Genomic DNA, 12,563 nt, shown 5'->3' on the forward strand with positions numbered 1-12,563 from the left:
TCACTAGCCCATGTGATAGAATTCCAGAGCCTCACCTTCCATGTGCTCCCCACACAAGATTGTTTTAGCTGTTAAATGTGTTGAAAAGCTGTCCCGTGCTTCTTGTGCAAGCAGAGGAGGGGCTGGACTGTTGGCCAGCATGCCAAGGGGCTGGCTGCCCTGGAGAGAACCTGGGAGGGCTGGTTCTTTTTATGGCTCAGGAGGTTTCCCTGAGAGAAGTCTGTGGTGATGGGTGATGGGGATAAGGAGGAGGACTTCCAATCTAATTTTGATGTTTGAAAAGCCTTAGAGTAAACAAGGAAATAAAGACAAGTCTCTCCTCAGCTTTGCTCAAAGCCAAGCTTTGTAGCTATCAGCTCCAAGAAGCCTTAGTGTCTCCAAGGTCCATAAAGCATTCCCTGACCCTGAGCCTGTAGATGGGAACATTCTCCCTAACTAAAACAAATACAACCAAACAACAAAACCTCTTTTTTATATGTTTAGTATTTACAAATTTATGCATGATTCTTCTGCAGTAGTTCATTCATCCATCCATCCATCCATCCATCCATCCATCCATCCATCCAACCATCCATCTATCCATCCATCCATCCATCCATCCATCCATCCATCCATCCATCCATCCATCCATCCATCCATCCATCCATCCATCCATCCATCCATCCATCCATCCAACAAGCATTCACTCAATGCCTAGAGAGGAAACCCTGGGCATTGGGTGGTAGACAAAAGGCTGCCCTCAAAGCCAGATCTGGTTTCCAGACCTGCCTCTGACGCACATGGATTGAATCATTCTGGGCGAGTCATTTAACCTCCAGGTGAGTGGTTTTCAAAAATGTTTTCTGTGGACCTTTGAGAGTCCCTGAGACCCTTTCAGGGAGTCCACAAGTTCAAAACTCTTCTTGCAATAATACTAAACTATTAATCATATAAATAAACAAAAGTTATTTGGAATCCTTGATACTTTTTAAGAAAATAAAGGGGTCCTGAGCTCCCAAAGTATAAGAACAGCTACCCTAGATTAGTCTTATCTCTTGGAGGTTACTGTATCACTAGAGCCCAATAGTCCTGAATGCATAATGAAGGTAGAAATCCAGCAATGTTTCTTTGAGTCTCCAGTCCCTAACACACCCAGGAAGAGAGACTGTGATTTTATTATTATTATTAACTGCCAGCTGAAGAATCTCCTCCTGCTGCAGATTGGTAACCCCTATGCAACTTAGAGTCTTAGAAAATTGCCTAGAATACCCAGGGGCGGGGCAGCTAGGTGGTGCAGTGGATAGAGCACTGACCCTGGAGTCAGGAGTACCTGAGTTCAAATCCGGCATCAGACACTTAACACTTGCTAGCTGTGTGACCCTGGGCAAGTCACTTAACCCCAATTGCCTCACTTAAAAAAAAAAAAAAAAAGACAAGTAGAATACCAATACCCAGGGGTTAAGTGACTTGACCAGGGTCACAAAGCCAGTATGTGTCAGAGTTGGGTTGTAGTAAAAGCTTAGGTATAGTAAGTAAGTGTTTAATAAATGCTTTTTGAATTTAGTTAAATTGAAATGGCCATTGTGAAGTCAACTGTCCCAGACCTCTGGCTCAGAGGGGAAAATACAGTCCATCAATGCAAGGTACTACCACCAGCCTCCTGGCTGGGCCACTGGCTGTCTCCCATGCCTGGAATCCTCTTCCTCCTTATCTCCACCCCCTGGCTTCCCTGGTTTCTGAGTTGGGACAACTCATCCCATCTTATACAGGAAGTTTTTCCCTACACCTCTTAATTCTAGTGCCTTCCCTCTGTATTTCCTATCTATCCTATATACATTTTGTTTGCATATATTTGCTTGTCATTTTTTCTACTAGACTGTCAGTTTTCTGAAGGCAGGGACTCTCTTTTGACTCTTTGTGAACCCCTAGTGTTTAGCACAATGCTTGGTACACAGTAGACACTTAATAAAAGTCTATTGGCTGCCTGACACTAAATTAGAGAAAAATATTTCAGAAGATCCAGACTTTTTTCTCATCTCTCAAAATATGAGATTACAAGATAGAAGTGATCATTTTAAGTTATTTCCTTGATTGTTCTTTTTATCGCACAACTCACTCATTTTGGCTAATGGGGGGGGGGGGTCTTTTTGTACCTTCTGCATTTTATGTCTCATTTGCTATTCAAATTCATTTTGAAAGAGAATGAGTAGAAGAAAGTGAGAAGATAGATCATCCAGGTGAAAAATCCAGCAGGGTATCTTTATTTGTGATAACGGTGCTGTTTTATGAGGGTGCCCCAAGAACAGTAACAGTGGGGTTCCATGCTCTCCTAGAGAGTGCGAAGCAGGCCACCTCTTAGTTCCTCTGCTAATGAGGAACGAATAAATTTGAGGCATTGAGGAGAGAGGAAAAGACTAGTTAACTACTCTGGTTAGGCACACCAAGGTCCAATTCTGGGTGGGCACAGCGATAATATTGTAAAGATCTAAGAATGTGCCTGGCACACAGGAGGTGCTTAGTAATGGCCTATTTCCTTCCTTCTCTATAAGAGACATAAATACGGAATATTTGGGGGGGGGTGAGGCAATTGAAGTTAAGTGACTTGCCCAGGGTCACACAGCTAGTAAGTGTCAAGTGTCTGAGGCCAGATTTGAACTCAGGTCCTCCTGAATCCAGGGCTGATACTCTATCCACTGAGCCACCTAGCTGCCCCGAGAATAACTTTTTTTATCTCAATGTAAAAGACCTAGAAACAATGGGAAAGACCTAAACACGTGGCAGTTCTCTAGAATCCTGTTAGCCAAAATACCTTCCAAATTAATCTTGACTGCACACTGACTTGGGCTTTTTTATGTGGCTAAAAGCCTCTCCTGAGAGGGAGTCCTGCTTTGGCTGTCTCCTAGTTAGCGGCAGAGAAGGGCTGCTTTGGCGGCCACCCCTGCCCTGTACAGGCTGAGCAGCAATGCTTCTAGCCTCGCTTCCTAGGGCTCTCCATCTCTCTCTGCCTTCTCTTCACAGGGCTCAGAATCAGGTTGAAGAAAAGCCCCCGAGGGTGTCCCCTCCCCTTCAGTTATCTGGATTCCAGGAGGAAGACGGTTCTACATTGCCTCAGGCTAACCTGGCACTCTCACTGGCTTCTCTTCCCCCGCCCCCTCTTAAGAAAAGTTTATTCAGTGTTGGAATCCCTGGCTTAGATAAACTTGGCAGGGTTTAGAATTTCAGACCCTTTTAATGAATTTCTCTTCAGTTTCTGGGGTTTTGAGGGTAAAAGTGCACTTTAACTGGTCTCTGTCACGCCCAGAAGCTGCTGCTGTTTTCAATTTTTAAAAGTGAGTTCTTAAAGGGATTTTGCTCTTCTTTCCTTTCCTAACCATTTAAATACATTTTCAGCAAAATAAATTTACAATGAAGTGACTCAGGTTTCTTCATTTTGGTAATTTTGTTGTTGTCAAGTCATGTCTGACTCTATGTACCCCCATTTGGGGTTTTCTTGGCAAAGATACTGACATGGCTTGCCCTCTCCTTCTCCAACTGAGGCAAACCTCATAGTAAAGAGGCCTTTTTCAGAGAAAGGAAAGATGATGGTGGTCTGGGCCAGTCAGTGAGTCAGTCAGCACACATTTAGCATTTACTGTTCTAGGCTCTTGGGGATGTAAAGAAAAGCCCAAATGAGTAAACTCCAAATGTGGTCCCAACTCTCCAGGAGTGATAGAGACAGAGGAGATGAAGGAAGTCTGAAGGGGAAGTCATTAACAGCTGGGCACCAGGGAGACTTGCTGAGTGTTGAGGGGTACTGGGGAAGCCAGGAAGCAGAGGGGAGGGGTCAGAGCATTTCGGGCAAGGGGAACAATACCACAGGTCTTCAATATAATATTCCAGGATAACAAAGTAACTAAGATTTGATGATCAAAAGTGTAATAAAAGTGATCTGATGAAATGGGGGTATTAATGATGAATGTATTCATAGTATCATGGGATACAAGGATTTAGAGACGGAAGAGACCCTCAGTATGATCTCATCTACCCTGCTTTCATTTTACAGATGAGTAAAGTGAGGCTCCTTTTCCTAGCCTTAATACATCAGGGTGCCCAGACCTGTGAGTTTATCAGTGTGGTGAAACTTCTGGTATGGAGACCTCCTCCACCAATGCTACAGCAACTATCTGTGACTTAATCTTAAAGAGTTGCCCTGGGGCTTAATGGACTTGCCCAGTGTCACAAAACTGGTTTCAGAGGTAAGACTCGAACTCAGGTCTTCCCAGCTCCAAGGATAGCCCACCTTCCTCTATGCCCCATGACTTGGTGGAAAAGTCTGAAAGCATTATATGGGGGCACTGAGAGATTGAGACTTGTCCAGAGTCGCACTGCAAGTATCTGGCAGGCATTTGGACCTGGAGTCTGGGTCTTCTTGACTCCAAGGCTGGCTCGCTTTCCAGTAGACCATGAACCAAAATAATGGTGAATATCTCCGACTTCAGGGTTTTCTAGTCTCCTTCTTTACAAGGATTCTTTGAGGTCGCGACTGTTATCTGTACTTGAACAAATTGAAAACCAAAGGTTCAGTGACCATTGTCAGGTCACAGTAAATGCCAGAGCCAGGTTTCGAATCCCAATTCCTGACAAACAGTCCTGGAATCCCAGAGGTGGGACATCTGACTGTTGCCTTACTCTGTCCCTCGAGTCCCTGCCCCCTAGTATTCTCTGAGTTGAGAAGCATTTCAATCCTGTGCCTAGATTTCTGCTAAGCTGAGGAGTGAGGGGAGAGGCCAGAGCATCATAGGTTGGACACAGATTTAGATCTGGAAGGGTCTTGGAGGCATCTGCGAAGGAGCAGAAGGGGTGGCGTCTGCTCATAGCTCATAGCTCATAGCTCTCTTCTTTGGAGCCGTCAATTTGCACGTCACTCACTTTTGATTTTCTGGTGCGTTGGAGCAGTCATCGAGTCTATTGCTTTCTTGGCTCAGCTGATTTCCCTCTTGCCTCACTTCTTCCGATGCTTCTCTGAATTCCTCCCATCCATCATGTACAGTACAGTTACATTCCCGGTGTTCACCCGCCACCCTCTCTGTTTAAGCTTTCTCCAAGTGATGGACATTTATGTTGTTCCCAATTCTTTGCTAACACAAAAGTCCTGTTGTAAATATTTTGGTGTATATGGGTACTTTCTTCTTATCAAATGGCCTCCTTGGGGTATAAGCCTATCTTTGGGTCAAAGGCCATGACCATTTTAGTCACTTTATTTGCATAATTCCAATCTTTGTTTCTGCTCCACCGACAATCCCTAGCTCCCCACAACACTTCCAATATTAGCTGTTATGCTTCTTTTCCTCTTTGCCAAATCGTTGGGTTATTTTGATTTGCTTTTCTTGTATTAATGATTTGAAACATCTCAAGGTCACCTCCGTTAATAGCCTTTTAATTGGGCCTGGTACCTCCATTCTCTTCCTTCTCTAATCCATCTTTTCCCACCACTGCCAGAGTAAGCTTCATAACTTCCTGCTCTAACCACATCACTTTACTCAAAACCCAACTGGATAATCAAGAAACTTCGGATCTTGGCTAGCATAGGAGGCTACCGTCTGACTCCACCTCACCTTTGCCAGCCGATCTCATCTTACTCCATTTTTCCTATTCTGGGTTCCAGTTAAGCTGTTTTCTTCACCAACCACTATTCTTGCCCCAACTTATCCTGTCTCCTTGTTTTGCTCATACTCATTTTTTGTTCTTCTCTCTTCCTTTCCCTGTCAACCCCCCTCCTCTCAAATTCTGAAGCCATATAGAAATTATCCATTATTGCTACTGGAAAGGGTGCATCAGTCCTTTCTTTCCCCTTTTGGCTCGGACTTTTATTCCTTTAACTTTCCAAACCAAAATATCCCCCTCTAGCCACCATTCCCCTGTATAGATTGTCTGCCCCATTCGAACATAAGTTCCTGGAGGGCAAGAATGTCTTCACTTTTGTATTTATATCCCCAGAACTTAGCACATCACAAGTTTGGGGTTTTTTTTAATTTTTTTTTTTTTTTTAGTGAGGCAGTTGGGGTTAAGTGACTTGCCCAGGGTCACACAGTAAGTGTTATGTGTCTGAGGCCGAATTTGAACTCAGGTCCTCCTGACTCCAGGGCCGGTGCTCTATCCACTGTGCCACCTAGCTGCCCCACATCACAAGTTTTTAATTAATGCTTCTTCATCCAATTATTCTTTATCTCATTCATTCACAGCACTGCCTATACCTGAATCCCTTTGCTACATCTCTAATTTGGGAATCCTTCACTTACTTTGTGAACCCATTTTGCTGTTCTTTCTTCCATGAAGGCTTACCAGGAGCCCCCCAGGGGAAAGCAGTTATGCCTTAGCCATCACCTCTGCTTCTCATCAGTGATTGGCTCTTAAACACCTGGAGACTGAAGCCCAAACAAACTGAGCATTTAAAGGGCATGCACGGCATTGTTCTCCTGGTGCTCCTGCCAAGGATGTGCAATCAGTGGAGTCATAGAAACTTAGAAATGAAAAGGATCTTGAGGTCCTACCATATTTGACAAGGAATCCAGGCAACACCACTCAGATTTGCAAAGTCAACTAGAGCCAATGCGAGGAGCTAAATTCAGCCTCACAAATAATTCTGAGCCCCACTAAGATGGCACTCATGAGTGGAAGGAATGTGGTTCTGAAAGGGCTTACCTTGTTTGAAAGAACCAGATTGGATTAACTTAAGGTGGAACAACATCAAACTAGACGGCTTCAAAGTCCCTGCCAGCTCTAAACCCATGATCCTTTCTTTCAAATAATTCAGTTCAACACCAACAGCCATAAAATGACTATTATGTGCAGAAAACTTAGTAGGTGCTAAACATACAACCTTTTTTTAAAAATGAAATGTTCTTGCGGGCAGCTAGATGGCGCAGTGGATAAAGAACTGGCCCTGGATTCTGGAGGACCTGAGTTCAAATCTGGCCTCAGACAATTGACACTTTCTATCTGTGTGACCCTGGACAAGTCACTTAACCCCCATTGCTCCACCAAAAAAAAAAAATGAAACGTTCTTTACCTTCCCAGAGTTCACCATTTGTGGGGCACTGTGGGCATAAAGACTGAGGAGGAGGAGGGATAACACACAGGTGAATATCAGGTAAGTGAAGGCAGGGGAATGTGGACAGCAAAAGGAAACTGTCCTCTCAGTCTTATTTGTGTGTGTGTGTGTGTGTGTGTGTGTGTCCTTCTTCTTCCAGGGAAGAAGGACAACAAGTCTGAAAAAGCTGAAGCCAAGTGAACGAGGCTTTTTTGTACTTGGCAGAAATATTAGATCAATAGAAAAAGAGAGAAGTGACCCTTTTCCAGATGTCGCTGCAGTGAAGCAGATGCTTCTGGCACAAAAATTCCAAAGGCACGAGGAATGCTGTCTGACATTTCAAGTGAGGGCAGCAGGAGGCTCTGTAGAAAGGGAGCTGTCTGGGTTTGGGGTCAGAGACCTCGGTTTGAATCCTGGCTCTGCCATTTCCTTTGTGGTCTTGGGTCAATCGCTTTCCCTTCTGGTCCCCCAGTTTCTTCACCTGCACTACGAGCAGAATGGACCCCAAGGTCCCTTCCCCTTTAGTGACTCAGTTGTCCAGTAAAATCCCATTCTGATGCCCCCTTGTAGCATTTGGGGGACTGTGGGTTCTCAGAGGCAAGGCCAACAAGGAAAAGAGGCTGACAGATCTGACAAAGCTAGGGAGACCCTGCAGGTGTGACCCACAATGGCCTGTATGTCTGTTTTTACATTAGCTATGAAAAACGGAGGGTCACTGAGTCAATTCATGCTTCAATACAAAACTTCTTAACCTGAAGGCCATGAGCTTTAAAAACTATTGATAATGATGTCAACATAATGGGTTTTCATTGTAATCCTATGTATTTCATTTTATGCACTTAAAAACTTCCTTCTGAAAAGTGGCTTATCAGCTTCACTGACTGACTGCCCAAAGAACCCATGACCCCCTGCTATGGTATAAGTGAGAGCACACAGGGAAGAGCTTCTCCCACATGGTAAGCTTCTTGCCTGCCTCAAATGACCTTGTATTTACTTTACAGTGTGTGCCTTATCTCTCCCTCCTCTCAGCTTCCCCTACCACACACGTGCATGCACACACATACATTTATGCATACATATATACACACACACTCACACACACACACACACACACACACACACACACACACACCTCCTTAGTCCTGTTGTCAGTCTCCAGAATCACCGCTGGAAAGAGTTCCAGAAATTGTTCAGTCCCCAGACCTCTCATTTGTACAAAGCAAAGAAGTAAAGGTCCTCGGAGGCAGTGTGGCGTAATAGATAGCTCTCATTTCCAGACTGCTTTAATGTCGACAAAGCAATTTACATGTTATTTCATGTATTTCCTCTCAACAACTCTTGGTGGTAGGTGCAATTATTATTCCCATTTTTACAGATAGGGAAACTAAGGCCCACTGAGCCACCTAGAAACACCTTAGAATCAGTCAACTGGAATTTTTAAAAAATTTATTCTGACCTTAAGACATAAAACAATCATGTCCATAGCATAGTAGAATCGAAAAAAAGCATGATTGAACATGAAAGTGCAAGTCTGTTCTGTACAACTTGCTATTCCTTTTAAATACATGATAAAATTATCATGTAACTTTCTTTTTTCCCCCTTTCCTCTCTTATTAAGCACTTACCATTTGTCTCTATGCTAAACCTAACTTGTGTTTTTACCTTGGCTCTGACATTTACCTGTGATCCTGGGCAAGTCACTTAATTTATCTGAGCTTCGATATTCCCGCTTGTAAAATGGGAACCATTACACCTTTCAGAAGGTCATGGGGTTGTTGTTGTTGTTGTTATTTGTTCTTGAAGAGGACCATGAAAATGGGAGATGATGTTATGATTTGCACAGAATTGGATTTAAGTGAGGTAGGACTGTGCAAAGTCACCAACCTCACTCTCTCCTCCAGATCCATCTGGGTACAGTGGCAAGATATACACCAGGACTGGAGATGGCCCTGGATGTTTGAGGCAGTTGGGGTTAAGTGAATTGCCCAGGGTCACACAGCTAGTAAGTGTCATGTGTCTGAGGTTGGATTTTAACTCAGGTCCTCCTGAATCCAGGACTGGCGCTTTATCCACTTCACCACCTAGTTGCCCCCAACCTGGACTATGTTCTTAACCGATAGGGGTTCCAGATGACTGGTGCTAATCTGTATTGGCAGAGGGCGTCTCCTCCCCCAGAACTTGCCTATCCATCCTAGACAACTACGCCCTAGATGGAGATGGGCAGTACCTGGGTTGTGTGAAATGTTTGTCACACCGGGATTTGCCTGACCTTTCAACTTGTAGATTTCCTTCCCAAAATGGAATTGTAGAAGGAAAGAATTGTGGGTTTCCCTGTTAAGGGAATTTCAGACATCAGAGAGAAGGGGCGGGAAGCACCTGGGGTTTGAGGGTCCTCCTAAGGAAATAAACATTTATTAAGCACCAACTGTGTTCCAGTCACTTTGCCAACATCTCATTTGATGTCCACTAGCAGCCTGGGTGGTGGGTGCAATTATTATCCCCATTTTATAATCGAGGAAACTAAGGCAGGCAAAGGTTAAATGACGCCCAGGGTGACATAGCTAGTAACTGTGTGAGGATGGATTGGAACTCAGTTCTTTCTGACCCCAATCTAAATGCTCTTGCTACTGGGCCACCCAGGTGCCCTAGGGAGATCATTTCAACTGCCCCTGAAATGATCCTAGTGGCTATTCATACCTGGCTCCACCCTTGAACCCGTCTGACCCATCAAAGCTTCTCCTGTGACTCATTCCCTCTGGATTTTCCCCACTTTTCTGTCACATGACAAGTAGTACTAATCTTGGCTAATGTTTTAGTTAGCTCACATACCCCTTCCAAATAAAACAACCATCAGCCATTAACCCAGGTAAAACATTGGCTTCCAATGAAGAAGGAAAAGGACAAGGTGGAAATTTTAGGCATGAAGGCAGACTGATGAATAACATACTTTTGGTCCGAGAAGCCCTTTGGCACCCACCCCACCTCCTATCACACCATGAAGACGCCCCTCCACTCACCCAATCAGGGAGGCCAGGCTGGAAAGAGACAAACTCTTCAACATTGAGTGAGGTTAAAATTAGTATCACGTGGAAATGTGGCCACATCACCAGAAATGTTGAAGAAGGGAAATCTATGCTCTAAGGAGGTTCTCAGGGGTGAGCTGGGACAGGTGCTAGTGTTAACAGACTTTCTTTTCAGGGTCTGGAAAGTCTTCTTACCCAAAGGCACAAAAGATCCTCTGAAAGGCAAGACAGGGACAAAAAAGAGCCTGGGAGTCTTCTCAGGGTCACTGCCATTTACTTCCCTAGCCATAATGGTTCTATTGAAGGTTCCACTGCCCTACCTCTGTTTGCTTGGGAAGAAATATGCTGGCCAAAGTGTAATGATCCCCTTGCTGAGCAAACTGGGGTGTGGGGCTTCCTAGCTTCCAGATTATGCTCCAAATATGTAGAACTAGACGTCTCAGTATCTGTCTGGAAAAGGTTAGGCAATATTGTCACTCGGGACAGTCAAGATGCTTAGGATTGATGGTGTGAAGAAAACACCCTTCCTTTCCCGTCAGGGGAAAGTTTGTTTTGCTCTTTACTGTCTCTTTGAGTCTGTGAAACTCTCAAGTTTGCCATTGTGGGGTGTGCATCCCTAGGGCCAATGATTCATCCTTTGGAATCCTGAGAGCTGGACAGTGCCAGCAGCAGGGACTGGGGCAAGTGTGAGCTATTTAAGGGGACCCAGATGGCATCATTATTGCCCAACTTGAAAGATATGGAGGACAGGATGGGACAGTGTGACAAGTCTTGGGTTAAGAGGCAAAGGACCCTGGCTCTGGCTCTGCCTCCCACCTGCAGCACAGACAGAGCTGCATATACAAATAGCCAGCATTTAGGTGGTTGACTTTAAGGCTTATTACCCCCATTATAAATTTCGGTGAGGTTGTGCTATTATTACCCTTATTTTATAGGGGAGGTTACTGAAGCTAAAAGAGGTTAAACAGTTTTGTCAAAGGTCACATAGTAAAGTTTTGAGTCCAACACTCTATCCTGCTGAGCTCTCACCTTTCTTATTCCTATGAGCTGGGTCTCACTTCATGCAGCCCAAGATCACATTAACTTTGGGGTAGGGGCTGCCATAAGCCACTGTTGACTCATTTGTGAAAGAAGAATAATGATATGCTGCCTGCTGTCCCAGTCAGTCCATTAACGAGTACTTATGGGAACCTACTCCATGGAAGACATTAGGCTGGGGATATAAAGGAAGGCAAAGGACAGTCACTGCTCTCCAGGAGTGCCCAGTCTAATGGAGAAGGCAACCTGCAAAAAGCTGGTATAAATAAGCCACATAGAGGAGAAAGCAGGGGCGGTCTAAGAGGATTAAAGAGGACCATGGAGGCTAATGAAGAGAGTGGGACGTTAGCTGAGGCTGGAAGGCAGCCAGGGAAGCCAACAGGTGGATATGAGGAGGGAGCATGTTCTAGGAATGGAGGACATCCAGTGACAACATTCTGAGTCACATGTGAGCCGCAGAGTTTGGGGAGGGGAGTGAAGAGAAGGGCAGGAAGCAGACCAGGCAGGGAGCAAGGGACCAAGTTCTAAAGGGTTTTAAAAGTCAACCAGAGGATTTCATATTTGCTCCCACTGAAATTTATTGAACAAAGGGTGGCACGGTCAAACTCCATTCAAGGAAGATCTCTTTGGCAACTGAATGGAGGAGGGCTTGGAGGGAGGACAGGCTGGAGGCAGGGAAGGCAGGCAGAAGACTATTGTGATAAGTGTGTGTGTGTGGGGGGGTCCTGGCTTCACCAGTTCTTAGCTCTTATCTTGGGCAAGTTGCTTCACTGGACTTCATCCTCCTTATCTGTAGACTAAGAGGATTGGAAAAGCTGATTTTGAGGTCTTTTCTTGCTTTGTACCTGTGACTGTTTGACTTATGGCACCTGGAAGTGCACTGACCTTGGGACTGGGGGGTTAGTCAAAAAGGGGAAACTTAGGGGCAGCTAGGTGGCACAGTGGATAGAGCACTAGCCCTGGATTCAGGAGGACCTGAGTTCAAATCTGGCCTCAGACACTTGACACTTACTAGCTGTGTGACCCTGGGCAAGTCACTTAACCCCAATTGCCTAAAAAAAAAAAGAAGGGGCAATTTCTTTGGCACGAGAATATTAAGAGATCCCATTTGTATAAGGCTTTAAAGTTTACAAAATACTTTCTTCAAACAACCTAGTGAGTTAGGTAGAGAAAGGATCTTTCTCTTTCCCCCTTTACAGGTGAGTCAACAGTGGGAGATGGCAGCCCCAAAAGCTCCTGTGCAAGCTTCCAGGAACAAGGAGCCCATAGTTCTTCTTTACTGTGTACCAGCCAGACCACAGCTGGACCACTGAATTCACTTTTGGACACTACCTTTAGGAGGATCATTGATGAGACCCTGAGGGTGCAAAGGAAGACAATCAAGATGTCGACAGGCCTTGAGTTTATGCCATATAAAGGAGGGTTGAAGGACCAAGGGATGTTCAGTCTGTAGC

The 12,563-nt window shown here is 44.8% G+C and overlaps 1 protein-coding gene across 2 annotated transcripts in view; it reads left to right on the forward strand.

Moving 5' to 3' along the window:
* The window catches only part of PTGER3 (prostaglandin E receptor 3), a 315,782-nt gene that overhangs the window by 90,901 nt on the left and 212,318 nt on the right, over positions 1–12,563 (forward strand). Inside the window, exon 4 of one of the 2 annotated variants that reach the window (XR_006356384.1) lies at positions 12,309–12,403. The exons of the other annotated variant lie outside the window; for it this stretch is intronic. The gene's annotated coding sequence lies outside the window, so the exon portion shown is untranslated. Of the gene's footprint in view, positions 1–12,308; positions 12,404–12,563 lie in introns of those variants that run through there. 2 annotated transcript variants of the gene reach the window in all.

The sequence above is a fragment of the Dromiciops gliroides genome, chromosome 4 (assembly GCF_019393635.1).
Source record: "Dromiciops gliroides isolate mDroGli1 chromosome 4, mDroGli1.pri, whole genome shotgun sequence".
Taxonomy (NCBI): domain Eukaryota; kingdom Metazoa; phylum Chordata; class Mammalia; order Microbiotheria; family Microbiotheriidae; genus Dromiciops; species Dromiciops gliroides.